Source organism: Nomascus leucogenys, unplaced genomic scaffold (assembly GCF_006542625.1).
Source record: "Nomascus leucogenys isolate Asia unplaced genomic scaffold, Asia_NLE_v1 001188F_49297_qpd_obj, whole genome shotgun sequence".
Classification (NCBI taxonomy): domain Eukaryota; kingdom Metazoa; phylum Chordata; class Mammalia; order Primates; family Hylobatidae; genus Nomascus; species Nomascus leucogenys.
Genome location: NW_022097181.1, coordinates 13718 through 35102, shown reverse-complemented (window position 1 = coordinate 35102; position 21385 = coordinate 13718).

The window sequence follows — 21385 nt, the reverse complement described above, 5'->3', positions numbered from 1 at the left end:
ATTTTAAACCTCTTTCTGTATTCCAAAATCATGTAACCAATGGTGTGGTATGTAATTCCGCCTGTATCTTCACAGATGTTAAATACCCATTTCCTTATTCTTATTCTTTTTATCTTAGTATATGGCATCATCATCTAACCGTTTGCTCATGCAGCCTCTCTATGTACAATTGCACACAAAAATCATAATGAAAAATGTTGTTCCCTTCTCTCACAGGGATTAGTTTCCCAGTCTGAACCTCATTGCTTTACCTCTATATAGGTCATCTGTTAGATTGTTCTCATCTGTTTTGCTCCTTAAGACATTCCCACTCTTCTGGAATATTGCTTCTGAAAGACAAGTTTGATCATGTGTCATATACTTCCAAGGCTTACATGCATCCTTTGTTGGTTCCCTCTTAACCCAGCAGAGAACTGTGATGAGGTTTGTATATCCTAGACAGTTCTCTGGACAGTCCACTAAGGTGTAGGAAAGGTGGCAGAAAGCCTAACTAAAATAACTTTATCTAAAACAAAGACACTAAATCTTCTCCATAGTATATTAGCTGACTATGTATATAATTTATAAATATACATGCATTAGGGCATGAGAATAATATTTGTACCAATTATATGAGTACCCCAAAGTATAAGACAATGGCAGAGCCATAATAGGGTACTTTATAACATTTAAACTCTCAACAATAAACACAATACAAATTTGTTTTCAAAGGCATTTTCCACAGTACAGTTTCCAAACCCTTCAGATTAATTAGAAATGTGCTGTTATATCGCTTTTTGGCCTTTTGGCTAAGATCAAGTGTAGAAATGCACTGTTACAGGCGTCAGTGTCATTCCAGGACATGACTGAGGAATTCATCCAGGAGGAGTGGCAGCACCTGGGCCTTGTTGAGAGGACCCTGTACAGAGACGTGGTGCTGGAGAACTACAGCCACCTCATCTCAGTGGGTGAGCACAGCTTACCATGGAGTTCCCTCCAGAGTTCAGTTCTGTTTCTCCTCTCTTTCTCACCTCCTTTTTATTTATTTATTTATTTATTTATTTATTTTAATTTTTTGAGACGGAGTTTTGCTCTTGTTGCCCAGGCAGGAGTGCAGTGGCACGACCTTGGCTTACTGCAACCTCTGCCTCCCGGGTTCAAGCGATTCTCCTGCCTCAGCCTCCCGAGTAGCTGGGACTACAGGTGCGTGCCACCGCACCTGGCTAGTTTTTGTATTTTTAGTAGGGATGATGTTTCACCATGTTGGCCAGGCTGGTCTGGAACTCTTGACCTCGTGATCCACCAGCCTCAGCCTCCCAAAGTGCTGGGATTACAGGCGTGAGCCACTGTACCTGGCCCTCCCTTTTAATTTTTAAATCACTTGTATTGAGGTGTGACTAACAGAAAATAAAAGTTATTAAGTTTCAGTGTACAATTTGATGAATTTCAGAAATGTATATAGGTGATTACCACTACCAAAATCATGGCAAAATATTTCCGTCACCCCGAAAAGTTTCCTTGTAGCCCTTTGCAGTCATTCGCCCTCTCAGCCCCTAACAATCAGTGATCTGTTTTCTTTCACAATAGTTTTGCCTTAGAAATTTTATATACATTATATTTACACTTTTTTCTTGCTGCTTCCACTTAGCATAATGCTTTTGAGATTCATACGTGTTTTTGTGTGTATCATTCTTCTCATTCCTGAGTAGTGCTCCTTTGCATGCATATACCACAATTTGTTATGCATTACCAGTTGATGGGCATGTAAGTTTTGTCCCCTTTGGGGTATTATGAGTAGAGCTGCTATGGCCACTTGAGTACAAGTCTTTGTGATGACATTTGTTTTCATTTCTCTTGTGTAAATACCTAGGAGTAAGGTATTATCTGTCTTATGGGCAAGTGTATGTGTAACACTGTCAGAAACTGCCAGCATTTCCAGTGTTGCTGTGCCAGTTTGCTTGTGTGTTAGCAATGTATGATAGTTCTAGCTGCACCACATCCTCACCAACATTTTGTATTGTCTTAAAAAAAGAAACATTATAGTGGGTGTCATTGGGTTTTGATTTGTATTTTCCTGATGATTAATGAAGGGGAGCATCTTTTCATGTTTCACACTTTTAGAAGTGTGTTAAAATATTTAGCCCCTCTTTTTGTCTCGTTGAGTTAAAAGAATTCTTTATATAATCTAGATAGAAGCCCATTATCAGATAAAGATTTTGCTAATGTTTTCTCCCCGTGGGTTGCTTGCTCTTTTCTTTTTTTTTTTGTTGTTGTTGAGACAGGGTCTCACTTCATCACTCAGGTTGGAGTGCAATGGTGTGATCAAGGCTCACTGCAGCCTTGAACTCCTGGGCTCAAGAGATCCTCCTGTCTCAGCCTCCCAGCGTTGGGATTATAGGCATGAGCCATTGTCCCTGGCCTTTATTTTCTTAATAGTCTCTTGGAAGAGCAAAGTTTTTCATTTGTTTTTAAATATGTCGTTTTTTATTTTATATTTCATGGTTTGTGTGTCCTTTTAGATAAATTTTTGCCTAGTCCAAGGCCATTGAGATTTTATCCTATGTTTTCTTGAAGAAATTTTAGGTTTTACATGTAGGCCTATGGTTCATTTACAGTTGATTTTTCTATATAGTGTGAAATAAGATTTTGGCTATTTTTTTGCATCTTGATGTCCAATTATATTGGCACCATTTGCCGGAAGGATTATTATTTTCCCATTGGACTGCCATGGCACCTTTGTAAAAAAACAAATTGACCATATGTCGGTAGTTCTATATCTGAACTCTATTCTGTTTAATGGATTTGTATGTCTGTAACTCATCTTTCTTATGACGTAGCTTCGTGGAAAGTTATTGAATGTTTTGGTCTTCTAAGTGTGCTCTTCATTTAAAAATTCTTTTGATTACTATACCATTCTTTGTTGTTCCATATAAATTTTAGAATTGTTAATTTCTTCAAAAACTTGTTGAAATCCTGGTTGAGATTATCTTGAATCTTTTTTTTTTTTTTTTTTTTTTTGAGATGGAGGCTTGCTTTGTTGCCCAGGCTGGAGTGCAGTGGCTTGATCTTGGCTCACTGCAATCTCCACCTCCCTGCAACCTCTGCCTCCTAGGTTCAAGCGACTCTCATGTCTTAGCCTTCCAAGTAGCTGGGATTACAGGCATGTATCACCATGCTTGGCTACTTTTTTTGTATTTTTATTAGAGATGGGGTTTCCCCATGTTGACCAGGCTGGTCTTGAACTCCTGACCTCAAGCTATTGGTTTGCCTTGGCCTCCCAAAGTGCTGGGATTACAGCCGTGAGCCACTGTGTCCAGCCCAGTGTACGTTTTATACATATTTGGTTACATGTGTTTCATGATTTTGATATTATAAATAATATGCATTTTACCATTTTAATTTTTAATTATTTGTTGGATGTTTGTAGAACTCCAGATGATTTGTGTATATTACATTATGTTTTGTTTAATTTTAATTTTGTTTTGAGGCAGAGTCTTGCTCTGTCTTCCAGGCTAGACTGTGGTGTGATCTTGGCTCATTGCAACCTCTGCCTCCTGGGTTCAAGCCATTCTCCTGACTCAGCCTCCCAAGTAGCTGGGATTACAGGCATACACCACCATGCCCGGCTAATTTTTGTAGTTTTATAGAGACAGGGTTTCACCATGCTGGCCAGGCTGTTCTTAACCTCCCTACCTCAAGTGGTCCACCCACCTCGGCCTCCCAAAGTGCTGGGATTACAGGCGTGAGCCACCCTGCCTGCCACATTATGTTTCATTATAACTTTGCTAATTTTATTTATTTTAGTAAATATTTTGGAGGTTCCCTAGAATGTTTTGTGCCCACAATTATCTATATGTAAAGATATATTTACTTCTTCCTTTCCCAACTGTGTGTCCTTTTTTCTTTTTCTTTAATAATTGGCTAGGACTACCAATATAACTTTGACTACAAGTGGTGACAGAGGACATCTATGTCTTGTTTCTTTTCTTTTTTTTTTTGAAACAGAGTCTCACTGTGTTGCTCAGGCTGGAGTACAGTGGTGCAATCTTGGCTCACTGCAACCTCTGCCTCCTGGTTGAAGCGATTCTCCTGCCTCAGCCTCTGGAGTAGCTGGGATTATAGGCACCGCCACCATGCCTGGCTAATTTTGTATTTTTAGTAGAGATGGAGTTTTGCCATGTTGACCAGGCTGGTCTCGAACTCTTGACCTCAAGTAATCTACCTGCCTCAGCCTCCCAAAGTGCTGGGATTACAGGCATGAGCCAATGAGCCCACCCCCATGTCTTGTTTCTAATCTTGGTGGGAAAACATTCAAACTGCACCGTGATATAGTGAACTAAATTAATTGTGTATGTTTTATGATTCTACTGATCAGTTTGTGGAAATTCCCTAGTCTGCTGAAATCTTGTTTTCATTCTTTGATAAATATCGTCATTGAATTTTGTCAAATATTTTTTCTGATTCTACTGAGATAATCATATGGTTTTTCTTTTTTATTCAGCTAATATTGTGAATTACATTGGTTTTTTTGAATGTTCAGCTAACCTTGAGTTCCTGGGATGAACCTCACTTGTTTGTGCTATATTATTTTTATGTCGCTGGATATGGCTCACTAGCATTTTAAGGACTTTTGCACCTATATTTATAAAGGATATTTGTAGATTTTCTTGCCTTGTCTTCTTATTGATTTGCTCTCTTGGTGTAATGCCTGGTTTGTAAAGTGAGTTTGACCATTTCTACTATTTTCTAGAAGAGATTGGATAGGATTGATGTATTTCTTCCTTACATGTTTGGTAGAATTCACCCCAGAATTATTCTGGACCTACAGTTTTCTTTGTGGGAAAGTTTTTATTTAAAGTGTGGTTTCTTGGCTGGGCACGGTGGCTCATGCCTGTAATCCCAGCACTTTGGGAGGCCAAGGCATGTGGATTGCTTGAGTCCAGGAGTTCAAGACCAGCCTGGGCAACATGGCAAAACCCTGTGTCTACTAAAAATACAAAAATTAGTTGGGCACGGTGGCAGACATCTATAATCCAAGCTACTCAAGAGGCCGAGGTGGGAGGATCGCTTGATCACAGATAGCAGAGTTTGCAGCGAGCTGAGATCGTACCATTGCACTCCAACCTGAGCAACACAACAAGACCCTGTCTTAAAAAAAAAAAAAAAAGTATAATTTATTTATTAGTCATAATACTATTTGGGTTGTCTTTTTTTGTTGTTGTTGTTTGAGACAGGTTCTGGCTCTGTTGCCCAGGCTGGAGTATGATTGTAATGGTGTGATCATGGCTCACTGCAACCTCAACATCCCATGTTCAAGTGATCCTCCTGCCTCAGCCTCCCAAAGTGCTAGGATTACAGGCATGAGCCACTGCACCCATCCGGTTATCTCTTTTTTTATTATAGTAAAATATACATAACAAAATTTACCATTTTTTTTTCCTTCAAGATGGGGTCTTGCTCTGTTGCCTGGGTTGGAGTGAAGTGGCATAATCATGACTCACTACAGAATTGAACTCCTGGGCCAATTAATCTTCCCCCACCTCGGGCTCCTGAGTAGCTGGGACTACAGGCATGTACCAATATACTTGGCTAATTTTTAAATTTATTTTTATTTATTTATTTATTTGAGACGGAGTCTCCCTCTTGTCACCCAGGCTGGACTGCAGTGGCGCGATCTCGGCTCACTGCAAGCTCCGCCTCCCGGGTTCACGCCATTCTCCTGTCTCAGCCTCCTGAGTAGCTGGGACTACAGGCACCCGCCACCACGCCTGGCTAATTTTTTTTGTATTTTCAGTAGAGACGGGCTTCGGTAGCCAGGATGGTCTTCATCTCCTGACCTCGTGATCCACCCGCCTCGGCCTCCCAAAGTGCTGGGATTACAGGTGTGAGCCACTGCACCTGGCCAATTTATTCTTTTTTATAAAGGTGGGGTCTCCCTATGTTGCCCAAGCTGGTCTCGAACTGCTGAGCTCAAGGATTCTTCTCATCTCGACCTCCCAAAGTAGTGGGATTACAGGTGTGAGCCACTGTGTCTGGCCTGAAATTTACCATTTTAACTCTACAGTTTTGTGGCATTAGCTACATTTGTATTGTTATACAGCCACCACCCCCACGTAGCTCCAGAACTTTTTCATGTTCTCCAACTGAAACTACCCGTTAAACACCAACTCCCCATTCCTCCTTTTCCCCAGCCCCTGTTAACCACTGGTTCTACTTTCTGTCTCTATGAATTTGACTACTTTATGTATCACATATAATTCGAATCATACAATACCTATCCTTTTGTGTCTGGCTTATTCCACTTAGCATAGTGTCTTTAAAATTCAACTGTGTTTGGCAGGCATCAGAATTTTCTTCCTTTTTGAGGCTGAAAAATACTACATTGTATGTTTGTACCACATTTTGTGTATCCACTCATCCACTGGTTGATACCACTTTTTGGGTATTGTGAATAACGCCGCTATGAACATTGTTGTATGAGTATCTGTTCATGTGCCTGATTTCTTTTGTGTATATACTCAGAAGTGATAGCAATTCATTGCATTTTTTTTTTTTTTTTTTTTCCTGAGAAGGAGTCTCGCTCTGTCACCCAGGCTGGAGTGCAGTGGTGTGATCTTGGCTCACTGCAACCTCTGCCTCCCACGTTCAAGTGATTCTCCTGCCTCAGTCTCCTGAGTAGCTGGGATTACAGGCGCCTGCCACCACACCTGGCTAATATTTGTATTTTTAGTAGAGACTGGGTTTTGCCATGTTGGCCAGGCTGATCTCGAACTCCTGACCTCAGGTGATCTACCCACCTTGGCCTCCCAAAGTGCTGGGATTACAGGTGCCTGCCACCACGCCCAGCTAATTTTTGTATTTTGTTAGAGACAGGGTTTCACCATGTTGGCCAGGCTGGTCTCGAACTCCTGACCTCAGGTGATCCACCTGCCTCATCCTCCCAAAGTGATGGGATTACAGGCGTGAGCTACCAAACCCAGACAATTCAATGCTTTTTAATTTTGAGGGATCACCATTCTGTTATCCACAATGGCTGTATTATTTTATATTCCTGCCATCACGTACCATGCATAAGGGTTCAATTTCTCCATGTTTTCACCGATACTTTTTTTCTGATATTTTGATAACAGCTATCCAGTAAGTATGAAGTGGTATCTCATTGTGGTTTTGATGTGCATTTCCCTAATTATTAGTGATGTTGAGCATCTTTTCCTGTGTTACTGGCCATTTGTATATCTTTGGAGAAGACTCTTACCTTTTTGAATTGGGTTGTTTGTTCTTTGTTGTTGAGTTGTAGGAGTTCTTCATATCTTGTGAATATTAATCCCTTATCAGATATGATTTGCAATTTTTTTCTCCTATAGGTTACCTCTTCACTGTTCGATAGTGTACTGAAGTTTCTTTTCCCCTCCCCTCCCCTCCCCTCCCCTCCCCTCCCCTCCCTCCCCTCCCCTCCCCTCCCCTCCCCTCCCCTCCCCCCTCCCCTCCCCCTCCCCTCCCCTCCCCTCCCCTCCCCTCCCCTCCCTCCCCTCCCCTCCCCTCCCTCCCCTCCCCTCCCTCCCCTCCCCTCCCTTCCCCTCCCCTCCCTCCCTCCCCTCCCCTCCCCTCCCCTCCCCTCCCCTCCCTTCCCCTCCCCTCCTCTCCCCTCCTCTCCCCTCCTCTCCCCTCCTCTCCCCTTCTCTCCTCTCCTCTCCCCTCCTCTCCCTTCCCCTCCTTTCCCCTCCTTTCCCCTCCTCTCCCTTCCCCTCCCCTCCTCTCCCTTCCCCTCCTTTCCCCTCCTCTCCTCTCCCTTCCCCTCCTTTCCCCTCCTCTCCCCTCCTCTCCCTTCCCCTCCCCTACTCTTTGACAGTCTCCCCTCCCCTCCCCTCCCCTCCTCTTTGACAGAGTCTCCCCTCCCCTCCCCTCCCCTTGCCTCCCCTCCCCTCCCCTCCCTTCCCTTCCCCTCTCCTGTCTGACAGAGTCTCACTTTGTTGCCCAGGCTGGGGTGCACTAGCTATTCACAGGCACGATCATTGTGCACCTTATCCTCAGACTCCTGGGCTCAAGCGATCCTCCTGCCTCAGCTTCCTGAGCAGCTGGGAGTACACGCATGTGCCGCTGGGCCCAGCAGAAGTTTCTAATTTTGACAAAGTCCAACTTATCTATTTTTCTTTTGTTGCCGCTTCTTTTTGGCCTCATATCCAGGAAATCACTGCCAAATCTAATGTCATGAAGATTTTTCCTGCTTTCTTCCAAGAATTTTATACTTTTAGCTCTTACCTTTAGGTATTTGGTCTATTTTGAGTAAATTTTTGAATATTATCTATTTTTTTAAATGAGGTTTGGTAATTTGTGTTTCTCAAGGAATTTTTCAGTTTTATCTGAATTATTTAGGTTTAATGGTATGAAATTGTTCATAATTTCCTTACTATTTTTGGGACAGAAATGTGTGATGCCTTTCCCCTCCTCATAACAGTCATGGCTGACACTCCATAATAAAAGACGGGTTAAAAAGAGAAAAATATAATTTATTTGGTCATAGTTTTACGTGACATAGGAGCCTTCAGAATGAAGACTCAAAGGTACAGGGGAAATGATCTGATTTTATGCTTGGGTTCAATGAAGCAGGGACAGCCGTGTAGAAATGTGAGTGGACAAAAATGGTTATAAGCCAGTGTTAATAGACTGAGTGAGGAAACCCAGCAGGCTTGTGTGGTTCAGATTCTTCTTGGCCTCTCTGAATGGCATTAATTTCTCCCAGGTATGAGTAGGATCCTTTCTGTAATGGAGGGTTTATGACCCATTATCAAACAAGGTAGATGAGAGATTTTCTTCATAGCCAGGTCTTACACAGAAGTGGGGGAAAATTAGAGTAATATATTTAGGTTTTATGGCTAGTTCGGTGGAAAAGGGTTGCATTAATAGTTTCTATGACTTGCCTTGGGGAAGAGGAATTAGAGTTTCTGTGGCTTGCCTTGGAGGAGAATGATGGGGAAGAAACACAGGGCAAGAGAAAGAGAAATTTTGATACTGAGGCTGCTGCTCAGTCCTTTGGGGTATCATTTTCTGAGCCCCAACACTATCATTAAAAAAAAAAAGAAAAAAAAACTTGGCTGGGCACAGTGGCTCACGCCTGTAATCCCAGCACTTTGGGAGGCCGAGGTGGGCAGATCATGAGGTCAGGAGTTCGAGACCAGCCTGATCAACATGGTGAAACTCCGTCTCTACTAAAGAAAAAATACAAAAGTTAGCTGGGCGTGGTGGTGCACGCCTGTGGTCCCAGCTAGTCAGGAGGCTGAGGCAGGAGAATCACTTGAACCTGGGAGGTGGAGGTTGCAGTGAGCTGAGATTGCACCATTGCACTCCAGCCTGGGCGACAGAGCAAGACTACGTCTCATAAAAAAGAAAAAAAAAACAAAAACAAAAAAACCAAAACTTTATTTCTGGCCGGGCACGGTGGCTCACGCCTGTAATCCCAGCACTTTGGGAGGCTGAGGCGGGCAGATCACAAGGTCAAGAGATAGAGACCATCCTGGCCAACATGGTGAAACCCCGTCTCTACTAAAAATACAAAGATTAGCTGGGCGTGGTGGTGCACACCTGTAGTCCCAGGTACTTGGGAGGCTGAGGCAGGAGAATCGCTTGAACTCGGGAGGCGGAGGTTGCAGTGAGCTTAGATCGTGCCACTGCACTCCAGCCTGGGTGACAGAGTGAGACTCTGTCTAAAACAAAAACAAAAACAAAACAAAAAACAACTTTATTTCAATAGCTTTTGGAGTACAAGTGTTTTTTTGTTACATGGCTGAGTTATATAGTGGTGAATTCTGAGATTTTAGTGCACCTGTCACCTGAGTAGTGTACATTGTACTAATGTGTAGTTTTTCATCCCTACCCCCCTCCCACCCTTCCCCTTTAGGGTCTTTAAATTCCACTATATCACTCTATATGCCTTTGTGGACTCATAGTTTAGCTACCACTTGTAAGTGAGAACATACAGTTCTTGGTTTTCCACTGCTGTGTTACACCACTTAGAATAATGGCCTCCAGCTCCATCTAAGTTGCTGCAAAAGACATTGTTTTGTTCCTTTTTATGGCTGAGTAGGATTCCATTGTGTGTGTGTGTGTGTACCACATTTTCTTTACTCATTGGTTGAGCACTTAGGTTGGTTCCACATCTTTGCAATTGTGCTGCTATAAACATATGCCAACACTATCATTTTAATAGCTGAATTATTTCTAGAAATATACTCCTTTCTTATTCTTGATATTAGTAATGTGTGTCTTTTATTCTTTAACTGATTTGTCTGGCTTGAGGTTTATCAAATATGTTTTCAAGGAAACAACTTTTAGTTTTACTGATACCTGTGTTTTTTTCTTTTTTCTTTTTTTTTTGAGACAGAGTCTCGCTCTGTTGCCCAGGCTGCAGTGCAGTGGCATGATCTCGGCTCACTGCAAGCTCTGCCTTCCGGGTTCACGCCATTCTCCTGCCTCAGCCTCCTGAGTAGCTGGGACTACAGGCGCCTGCCACCACGCCCGGCTAATTTTTTTTTTTTTTGTATTTTTAGTAGAGATGGGGTTTCACCATGTTAGGCAGGGTGGTCTCGATCTCCTGACCTCCTGATCTGCCCACCTCAGCCTCCCAGAGTGCTGGGATTACAGTCGTGAGCCACCGTGCCCAGCTTCCTGTGTTGTTTTTCTGACCCTTACTAAATTTTTTAATTATTTATTTTCTTTTCTTTAATTTTTGTTTAATTTCCTCTTCTCTTGCTAGTTTTTTTTTTTAATGGTGGATACTTAGATCATGATTTAAGATCTTATTCCCTTTCTAAGTCTTTAAAATCTATATAGGTATTTTCCTTTATCATGCTTTAGCCTATTCATAAAAATTATTTTGAACTTTTTATTTGGAAGTAATTGTAGATTCACAGGAAGTTCCAAAGGGAGGACAAAGAGGGCCCATCATTTTTTCCCCAATGATTACATCTCACATAACTATAGTATAGCGTCAAAACCAGGAGTTTGACTTTGGCACCACATATATGTATAGTTATGTGTCATTTTATGGCATATGTAGATATAAATGTGACCACAACTGTAATCAAGAGACAACTATTCCATCCCCACATGATGTCTCTTGCTACCTCTTTATTTTTTATTTATTTTTGTTTGAGACAGAGTCTTGCTCTGTTGCCCAGGCTGGCATGCAGTGGCGCCATCTCAGCTCACTACAACCTCCACCTCCTGGGTTCAAGCAATTCTTGTGCCTCAGCCTCCCAAGTAGCTGAGACGACAAGCGCATGCCACCACGCCCTACTAATTTTTGTATTTTTAGTAGAGATGGGGTTTCACCATGTTGACCAGGCTGGTTTTGAACTCCTGACCTCAAGTGATCTGTCTGCCTCATCCTCCCAAAGTGCGGGGATTACAGGTGTGAGCCTATTCCAAATTAGTGCTTATGAACAACAGTGTACAGGTTTTTGTTAGGACAGAAGTTTTCATTTTCCTGGGATAAATGCTCGATAGTATGATTGTTGGGTCGTGTGGTATGCATGTTTTCAGATTGTTAAGAAACTGCTGAACTACTTTACAGAGTAGCTGTGCAATTTTACATTCCCATCAGCAATGTAAAAAAGGTGCAGTTTTTCCAGATTATCCTCAGTATTTTCTAATATCACTAGTTTTTATTCAGCTGCTCTGATAGTTGGGGGAGTGGTGGCATTGGTAATTCAAGCCTGTCTTTCCTACCCTCTTCAGTGCCTCTTTCAGTGATCTGAGGCTAAAATCAGATACTGTGATTGCCCATCTGGTTTTTGGTTTTTATGAAGGTAATTTCTTGTGTAGATAGTTGTTAATTGGTGTTCCTGCAGGGGAGATCATTGTAGGGTCCTGTATTTGGCCATCTTACTCTGCCTCTCTCTGTTTTATTCTTTCATACTCTGGTGTATAATATATAATAAATACTTTGTAATTACATTGTGGATTGACTCCAAAGCCAAGTAGGACAGAGATATTTTATACTAATTCACCCTGAAAACACTAAATGCAACCGCCCCAGTCAAATTTCTGCCCTCTGACTCCCCATCAGTTTATTCAGTTTTTGTTCTGTTGGATCTTAGGTCAGTCTCATGAAACTGTTTTTTTTTCTCAATTAAAAAGAATCTCTGACTCAGTGCACTCAAACGACTTGAAAGTTTTCTAAGTGATAGCTTGAAAGCATGTTTTTTTTTTTTTTTTTTTTTTTAAGATTCCATTTATCGATGTGTCAGTAGTTTGAAGTAGTTAATACAGCCCCTTTTCCTGAGGTTCTCAGACTGTCCTTTGTTGAAGACACAGACTTTGACCTACCTTATAGCAGAGCCTTCAGGCAAGCATTAAATGAGTTAAAAACCACCTGTAGATGTCAGAAACGTAGTGGTTGTGATTAATTTGTTACTAATAAATTTTAAATGGGAAAGTTCTGCTTTAGGTGCATAAGAATAATGCACTGACAAGGACATTCCATTGTTTCTATGGTATGAAAAGTAAAGATAAAAAAACCACTTTAAAAAGGTTTAGGCAGCTGGATGCAGTGGCTCACACCAGTAATCCCAGCACTTTAAGAGGCTGAGGCCGGTGGATCATTTGAGCCCAGCAGTTCGAGACCAGCCCCAGAAATATGGCAAAACCCTGCCTCTACCAAAAATACAAAAATTAGCCAGATGTGCTGGTGCATACCTATAGTCCCAGCTACTTGGGAGGCTGAGATGGGAGGATTGATTGAGCACAGGAGGTCAAGGTTATAGTGAGCAGTGATCGTGCCTCTGCACTCTTACCCTGGGTGAGAGAGCGAGATCCTGTCTCAAAAAAATCAAATCAAATCAGACAAATCAATAAAATAAAGGTTAGGCAAGATATCTTTAAGGATAACAGATAAACCTATTTTCAAAGAAGTCAGTGAACAGTACATTTGATTTATAAAATGTAGGAACAAGTTATATACAGGAAAAATTCTGGACATGTAACAATCCTGAGACACTGTACACTAAATATACCACAAATGTAAAAGAATATCAAAGACATTCAGTAAGTCTCAAGTAGGGCTTAGAGAAGTGTCTTTTTATAAAACTCCATCAGTAATCTGAATTTCAATCCCAGTTGAAAATCAGTGGCCTACAAAATACTAGAATTTTAAATAAAGAAGTGAGGTAATGGCCAAGTTAACATTTTAAATAATAATAAATTATTGCTGACATTGTTATTTTGTTGTTGCCTGATATTAGGCAAAACATTATCAGGTCTTTCTGATAAATATAGGAAAACTCAGTAAAAATATTTAATGACAGTTTTGGTCATTATTTTTCCTGAATGTTTTGGACAGTGAGGACATTGACAAATGTCTAAAAATTTCTCATTTAACATACAATTTCTGAAGTGTTTATATTAATAATATTTTATGTATACAAATTTAACATAGGGCAAGGTGAGCAGCTCTTCTGATTTGACCACTCTTTCTATGCAACTCTTTTTTTTTTTTTTTCTTTGAGACGGAGTTTTGCTCTTGTTGCCCAGGCTGGAGGCTGGAGTGCAATGGCACGATCTTGGCTCACTGCAACCTCCACCTCCTGGGTTCAAGTGATTCTCATGCCTCAGCCTCCCAAGCAACTGGGATTACAGGCGCCTGCCACTACGCTCGGCTAATTTTTTGTATTTTTGGTAGAGACGGGGTTTCACCATGTTTGCCAAGCTGGTCTCGAACTCCTGACCTCAGGTGATCCACCTGCCTTGGTCTCCCAAAGTGCTGGGATTACAGGCATGAAGCCACTGCGCCTGGTGTCTATGCAACTCTTATAGTAATATACCAACCACAATTATATTTGGCATTGTTTTTTTACTTGAAATGATTCAAACTCCCAGGAAGTAGCAAAGATAGTACAAAGATCCCATGTACCCTTCCACCACCGTCCTCCCATGGTGACATCTTAGTAGCTGTAGTATCAAAACCAGAAAATTGATGTTGGGACATTACTGTTAGTTATGCTGTGGATCTTACTCATTTTCACTATTCTTTTAACTTGCATGCATTTGTATGCATGTGTGCGTGTGTATATGGCTGTATGCAATTTGATCCCTTAAATAGGTTCATCTAATGACCACCACAGTCAAGATACAGAACTGTGCCCGTTAACCACAAAATAACTCCTTTGTGTTACCTCTTGTATTTATTTATACTACCTCCACCCCAGCCTCCCTACCAGTTGTTCATGTCCCCTGGCAACCACTAATCTGCTTTCCATTACCATAGTTTTGTCATTTGCAGAATGTCGTGTAAATGGGATCATACGGTATATGTAGAGACTGACTTTTTACATCTAAGTGTAATCCCCTTGATGTTCATCCAAACGGTTGCATGTGTCAATAATTGTTCTGTTTTCTTTCTGAGTAGTATTCCATTATGTGATGTTCCAGAGTTAGTTCAGTGGTTTACCCACTGAAGGATACTTGTGTCGGTTCCAGTACTTTCCTGTTAGAAATAAAGCTACTATGAATATATGTGTGTAGGTTTTTGTATGATACATGTTTTTCTTTTCTTGAGATAAGTGCTCAAAGGGTACAATTCCAGGTAAGTATATGTTTAGTGTGGTTCTTTTGTGTGTGTGTGTGTGTGTGTTGTGTGTGTGTGTGTGTGTGTGGTTTTTTTTTTTTTTAGAGTCTTGCTCAGTCACCCAGGCTGGAGTGCAGTGGCACCATCTTGGCTCACTGCAAGCTCCGCCTCCTGGGTTCACGCCATTCTCCTGCCTCAGCCTCCCAAGTAGCTGGGACTACAGGTGCCCACCACCACACCCGGCTAATTTTTTGTATTTTTAGTAGAGACGGGGTTTCACCGTGTTAGCCAGGATGGTCTCCATCTCCTGACCTCGTGATCCACCCGCCTTGGCCTCCCAAAGTGCTGGGATTACAGGCGTGAGCCACCATGCCTGGCCATGTTTAGTTTTATAAGAAAGTGCCAGTTATTTTTTGACAGAGGTTGTATCATTTTATATTTCTACCAGCAATGTATGTGAGGTCCATTTTTTCTGCATCATCACCAACATTTATTATTTCTCCCTTTCTTTTGCTGCTCTAATATGTATGTAGTGACATTGTGATTTTAATTTGCACTTTCTTAACGGCCAGTAATATTGATTGGATGACTTTTATGTGCTTGTTTCATATATCTATCTCCTTTTTAAGAAAGTATCTGTTTTGCCCATTTTATCATTGGCTTATCTGGGTTTTTTGCTATTTTAGAAATGAGATCTTTGTTGGATATGTGGCTTGCAAATATTTTGTCAGTATATATATGTATAATTTGAATTCATATATCCATATGAATTCAAATTCAAGAATAATATATATATTTTGAAAGTATATATTTTGTTGCAAATATTTTACATTTATGTATATATGTATATATATTTATATCTATATATGTATTTATATGTATATATAAATATAAACCCTTGTTTTCAAGAAAGAGATCTCTTAACTCTTCCGTCTGTTATTTCTTAGGGCCGTGAGCTCAGAACTCTTTTTGGTTTTTAACAAAGGCCTGATGTTGCATGAAGTATGGCTAGCAGCAGGGTGACAGTCAGGTATACACCAGAATTTTTACATGATAGATCAATACAAAGAATCCTTCCTTTTTTTCTTTTTTCAACTTTCAGCTGAAAAGTACTCTTCAGAGAATATCAGAGAGCTCTTACAAGGGTGAAACGTTTTGAGTTTGGGAAAAACGTCAGCCACATTTAAGCCCTTACAGTACATCATCAGAAAACTTGCACATTGAAGACATCCTGTCATAATAACACATGCAGGGAAACTCAGTTCTCAGTTGACCTTCAATATACATCAGAGAACTCACATAAAGGAGAAGTCCTATGTGTATCTTGAATGTCAAAAATTCTTCTCTAGGAGATCATCCCTTATACATCAAATAATTCACAAAGTTGAGAAAACCTATGAATGTAATGAATGTGGGACAATTTTCCCTGAAAATAATCTCTTAGAGTACATCAGAGAACACACTCAGAGGAGGACCCTTTGAATGTACTGAATGTGGGAAGTCTTTCTGTAGGAAGTCAAACCTTATACATCAGAGAATTCACACAGGGAAGAAACCCTCTGAATGTAATGAATGTGGTAAAGCTTTCAACAAGAAACCAGGCCTTAGACTGCATCAGAGAACTCACAAAGATCAGAAATCCTATAAATGTGATCAATGTGGGAAATTTTTCAAAGAGTTTTCAGGTGTAAAAAGCCATCAGATAAATCACACAATGAAGAAATCCTATAAATATGATGGAGTAGGGAAGATTTCTACCAGAAGTAAAACCATGAAAAGTATCAGAAAACTCACTGGGATTAAACTTATAAACATAATGAGTGTGGAAAAGCTTTCAGCCACACATCAAACCTTGCACTGCATCAGAGAACTTACACATGTGAATGGGCCTGCCAGTGTCATGGATCTTGGAGTACTTTTAGGCAGAAATCACACTTCCAAGAACATCAGAGAACTCATGGGCGGAATTCTATAAAGGTGATGAATGTAGGACAACTTTCAGCCACAAGTCAGAGCTAAGAAACGACTGGAGAACTCAGACGGGACGAAAACCTATTTACCAAATGAACGTGGAAGTTTCTCGCTAAACATGTAACTTTTTTTTTTGAGACAGCATCTTGCTCTTCTTCCAGGCTGCAGTGCAGTGATGTAATCATGGCTCACTGTAGCCTCAACCTTTGAGGCTCAAGTGATCCTCCTGCCTCACTCAGTCTCCTGAGCAGCTGGGGTTTCAGGTGCATACCACCATGCCTGGGTAATTTTTAAAAAATGTTCTTCTGAGAGATAGAGTCTCACTATGTTGCCCAGGCTGTTCTCAAACTCCTGGGCTCAAGGGATCCTCCTACCTCAGCCTCACAGACTGTTGAGATTACAGGTGTGAGCCACTATGCCCAGCCAACATAAGAGAACTTTCACTGGAGGGAATGCCTTGAAATGTATTGCATGTGGATAGTCTTGTAGCCACTAAGTATAAGCTTTGTCCGTATTGGAGTCAGATAATTCACCCGGGAAAGAAACGCTATGAAGGTAATGAATATAGAAAATATCCTATATGAACTAAACCCTTATAACCTTACACTATGGAGGAATCCTGAGAAAGAAATGAAAAGATGGATGCTTTCTGTCCTTGATTGAACCTCATTGAGCAGAGAATTTACACAATGGAGAAAACCTGGAGTGTAACAAATGTGTGATAATTTCAGCTCAAACCCACCTTTCTCAGTGCAACAGAAAATGTATACAGGCTGGATGCAGTGGCTCATGCCTGTAATCCCAGTGCTTTGGGAGGCTGAGGCAGGTGGATTACCTGAGGTCAGGAGTTCAAGACCAGCCTGGCCAACATGGTGAAATCCTGTCTTTATTAAAAATACAAAAATTAGCCGGGTTTGGTGGTGGGTGCCTGTGATCCCAGCTACTCAAGAGGCTGAGGCAGGAAGAATTGCTTGAGCCCAGGAGGCAGAGGTTGCAGTGAGCTGAGATTGTGCCACTGCACTCCAGCCTGGGTGACACAGCAAGACTCCATCTCAAAAAAAAAAAAAAAGAAAATGTATGCAGCAGTAGAGACCTCATAGTATATCAACCAGACCAAATAAATCATATGAAGGTAATGGATGTGAGAAATCCTTCTCCCAGAATGCAACCACACAATATGATATATATATATACATATATCTATATCGATATAGAATATATCTATATCGATATAGATGTAAATATAATTAAAAGAGACCCCTATGGCACCTACTTGTGTGTTTGCATATTCTTGTGTGTTCACCAAGAACTATGTCCTTTTGTCCCTAGGCCAACAACCACTCTTCCATCTAGTAGTGGAATGTGGATTTCAGTGGTAAAACAAGTCCTATGAGAGATATCTTCATTCCATATGTTTTTTTGCTCTCCTTGTTCCTACACTAGAGATGAAAAATACCATATGGAAGGAGCCAAGGTTCAAGAATCACTGTGTGGAACAGTTTCCTCATCTTACTTCTCTGGTAGCCTTTTATGAGGAATAAACAAACTTGTTCTCTGCTGAGCTGTTATAGGTTTGGGTCTACTTGTTACTGACATATTCTAGACATCCCTCAGCTGATGAAAGCTAAGAATATGACTTCCTTGAAAAGCATGAAGTTGATATGTGTCTTAGTCCATTTGCATTGCTATAAAGGAATACCCGATGCCAGGTAATTTATAAAGAAAAAAGGTTGATTTGACTCATGGTTCTGCAGGCTGTACAAGAAGCATGGCACCAGCATCTTCTTCTGGTGAGGGGCTCAGGTTGCTTCCACCCATGACAGAAGGGGAAGAGGGGTAGTAGGCATCACTTGGAAAGAGGAGGAAAGAGAGAGAGAAGGGAGGTGCCAGGCTCTTTTTGACAATCAGATCTTGTGCAACCTAATAGAGTGAGAACTCACTCCTCAAGTTGATCACGAGGGATCCACCCCGATGACCCAGACACCTCCCACTAGACCCCACCTCCAACATTGGGGATCAAATTTCAACATGAGATTTGAAGGAGGCAGACACCCAAATGATATCAAAAGCCTCATGGGAGAAACCCCTGACAACATCCTGACTGATCATTAGCTATTGCCCACAACTCTTCATTACTCATCTGGTAAATGACAGGATTTGTCTGATGTTGCCTTGTGATTACATTTAGGTTATGTACCTTTTGTAGACATGCAACAGAAGTAACAGAAGTGTTGAGATTTCTTTTTTTTTTTTTTTGAGACAGTCTCCCTCTGTCACCCAGGCTGGAGTGCAGTGGCATGATCTCAGCTCACTACAACCTCTGTCTCCCAGGTTCAAGCAATTCTCCTGCCTCAGCCTCCTGAGTAGCTGGGATCACAGGCGCTTGAGCTCAGGAGTTCGAGGATGCAGTGAGCTATGACGGCGGCACTGCACTCTAGTCTGGGTGACAAAGCAAGACCTTGTATCTAACAAAATTAGAAGAAAAATCTTGTGAGGATATATGTTCAGGCTATGCATGTATCCTTTCAATCCTCAAGTCACTACTCATTATTTTTAGTGTTTACTTCTGATAATTGCCCAAGTCACTTATTACCACAGTCGCAAAAACCTGTTATTTTTAGTTCCATTATTCCTCACGTGTTTATCATGGTATAGAAAATAGTTTTATTTTTTCCAGCATTTATTATTTATTTTTATTTTTATTTATGTCTGTATAGATTCAGCTTCTCTATATTCAGTGGGTTATAATGCTTAGCTAGTATGGTTGTTTTTTATTCTCAAATCATCTGAGACGAAGCCTGTGGGGCGTTTAAATTGTTCCTGTGTCCTTTTGTCATGTTTCTGGTATCTTTTTGCTTTTACCAAACCATTCTTGTACTTGTTTTGATAATTTTGATGTTTCCTTACAATGTTTAGAATTCTAGGCCCCTCTTAAGAACTCCTTTAAGATTGTGATTAGAATTTCATTTAATTTTGTCTCAATCAGGTGCCCATAGGTATAACCAATTCAACGCACTGGCCTAGATTCCTTCTGTGGGATCCCAGAGACACAGTCTAGCCATATGGGGCTCAGGCCTTTCCTACTTTCCCTCTCTGCTGACCAGTGTCCAGAAAATACTGCCCACTCAGTACCACATCACCCACTAGGGAATGTTTTCCTGGCCCTAAATGTTTTTAATGCTCCTTTTTTTTCCCCTCTCTGCTTTATAGATCTTTTTTACCTGTGTCTAAACTTTTGTTCCAACAAATGGTAGGATCACCTGGAGACCCTGGAGGAATTAGATTTCCTGCTCACCTTCTTCTTTAGGCTCCGTATGTCACTACAGGCACATAGGAAGCCTGTTTCTGCAGGGTTTCCACACTGCTGCGTATGGTGACTCCATGGATGAGGAGGATTTTCATGCTTCAGCACTCACCCAGCACACCTTTTTCTTTCCTGTCTGTTGTTTGAAAGAATGATAGTGTATCGTAGCTGCCTGTCTAGTTGACTAAGTGAATAAGTGTCCAACTATTATCAACCATCTGTGACCTGACAGAGTGACAGACAACCAAGCTGTGTAACCACATGGATGGAGGGAACTTAGGGAGTGTTGCCAGGATAAATAGCTGCTTGCTTCTTTATCAGTTTAGGCTCCTCTGCATTGTAGAGCCCCTTGCTCTGCCCTCTTGAGCACAGTTTTTAGTGTCAGGTAACTAGGCAATAAACATTCAGAACCACCTGCAGCCCACTGCTAACTTGAGTCCCATAAATGAGCTACAGGGAGTTCATTAGCTGCCTGAGATACATTCAAATTTATGTCTGTAAATGGGTGTGCGCATACTTCTGGCATGAAGATTCATGGCTTTTGTCACATTTTCAAAATGATTGCTACTCTAATGATGCAAAATTGTCAAGAACTTTTGCTCAGGAGAGACCCCTAGGAAGCTCATGAATAACTTTCTGTTATATGTGCAGGTTTCTGGGAAGATAGTGCATAGCTGCTTTCAAAATTTCTAAATATTTAATAATTTAGTTACCTATTACCTACAATTTTTTATATGGTTTGGCTGTGTCCGCACCCACATCTCATCTTGAATTGTAGTTCCCATAATCCCCATGTGTGGTGAGAGGGATCCGGTGGGAGATGATTGAATCATAGGGGCAGTTTCCCCCATGCTATTCTCATAATAATAAGTTCTCACAGGATCTGATGGTTTTACTATTTTTAAAAAGTTTTATTTATTTTTTTGAGACAGCGTCTTGCTCTGTCACCCAGGCTGGAGTGCAGTGGCATGATCTCAGCTCACTGCAGCCTCTGCCTCCTGGGTTCAAGCAATTCTCCCGCCTCAGCCTCCTGAGTGGCTGGGACTACAGGCTTGTGCCACCATGCCCGGCTCATTTTTGTATTTTTAGTAGAGCCAGTTTCACCATGTTGGCCAGACTGGTCTCAAACTCCTGACCTGAAGTGATTTGCCTGCCTCGGCCTCCCAAAGTGCTGGGATTACAGGTGTGAGTCACCGTGCCCGGCCAAGATCTGATGGTTTTATAGGGGCTTCCGTCTTCACTTGGCTCTCATTCTTCTCTTTCCTGCCACCATATAATTAGAAGGACGTGTTTGATTCCCCTTCCACCATGATTGTAAGTTTCCTGAAACCTCCCCTGCAAAACTGGAGTCAATTAAACTTCTTTCCTTTATAAATTACCCAGTCTCAGCAGTATGAGAATGGACTACTACAATTTTCATCTGCTGCTCAGAAGTGACCTCCAAGAAACTTACATTTATTATGTTCAACCCCCATGTTCCATTTCACAGCCACTCCGATGTATGATATTGCCATCTCAGGGGTCAGAGTGCTATGCGACAAGTTAAGAGTGTCTGGCTGACTCTTGAGCAG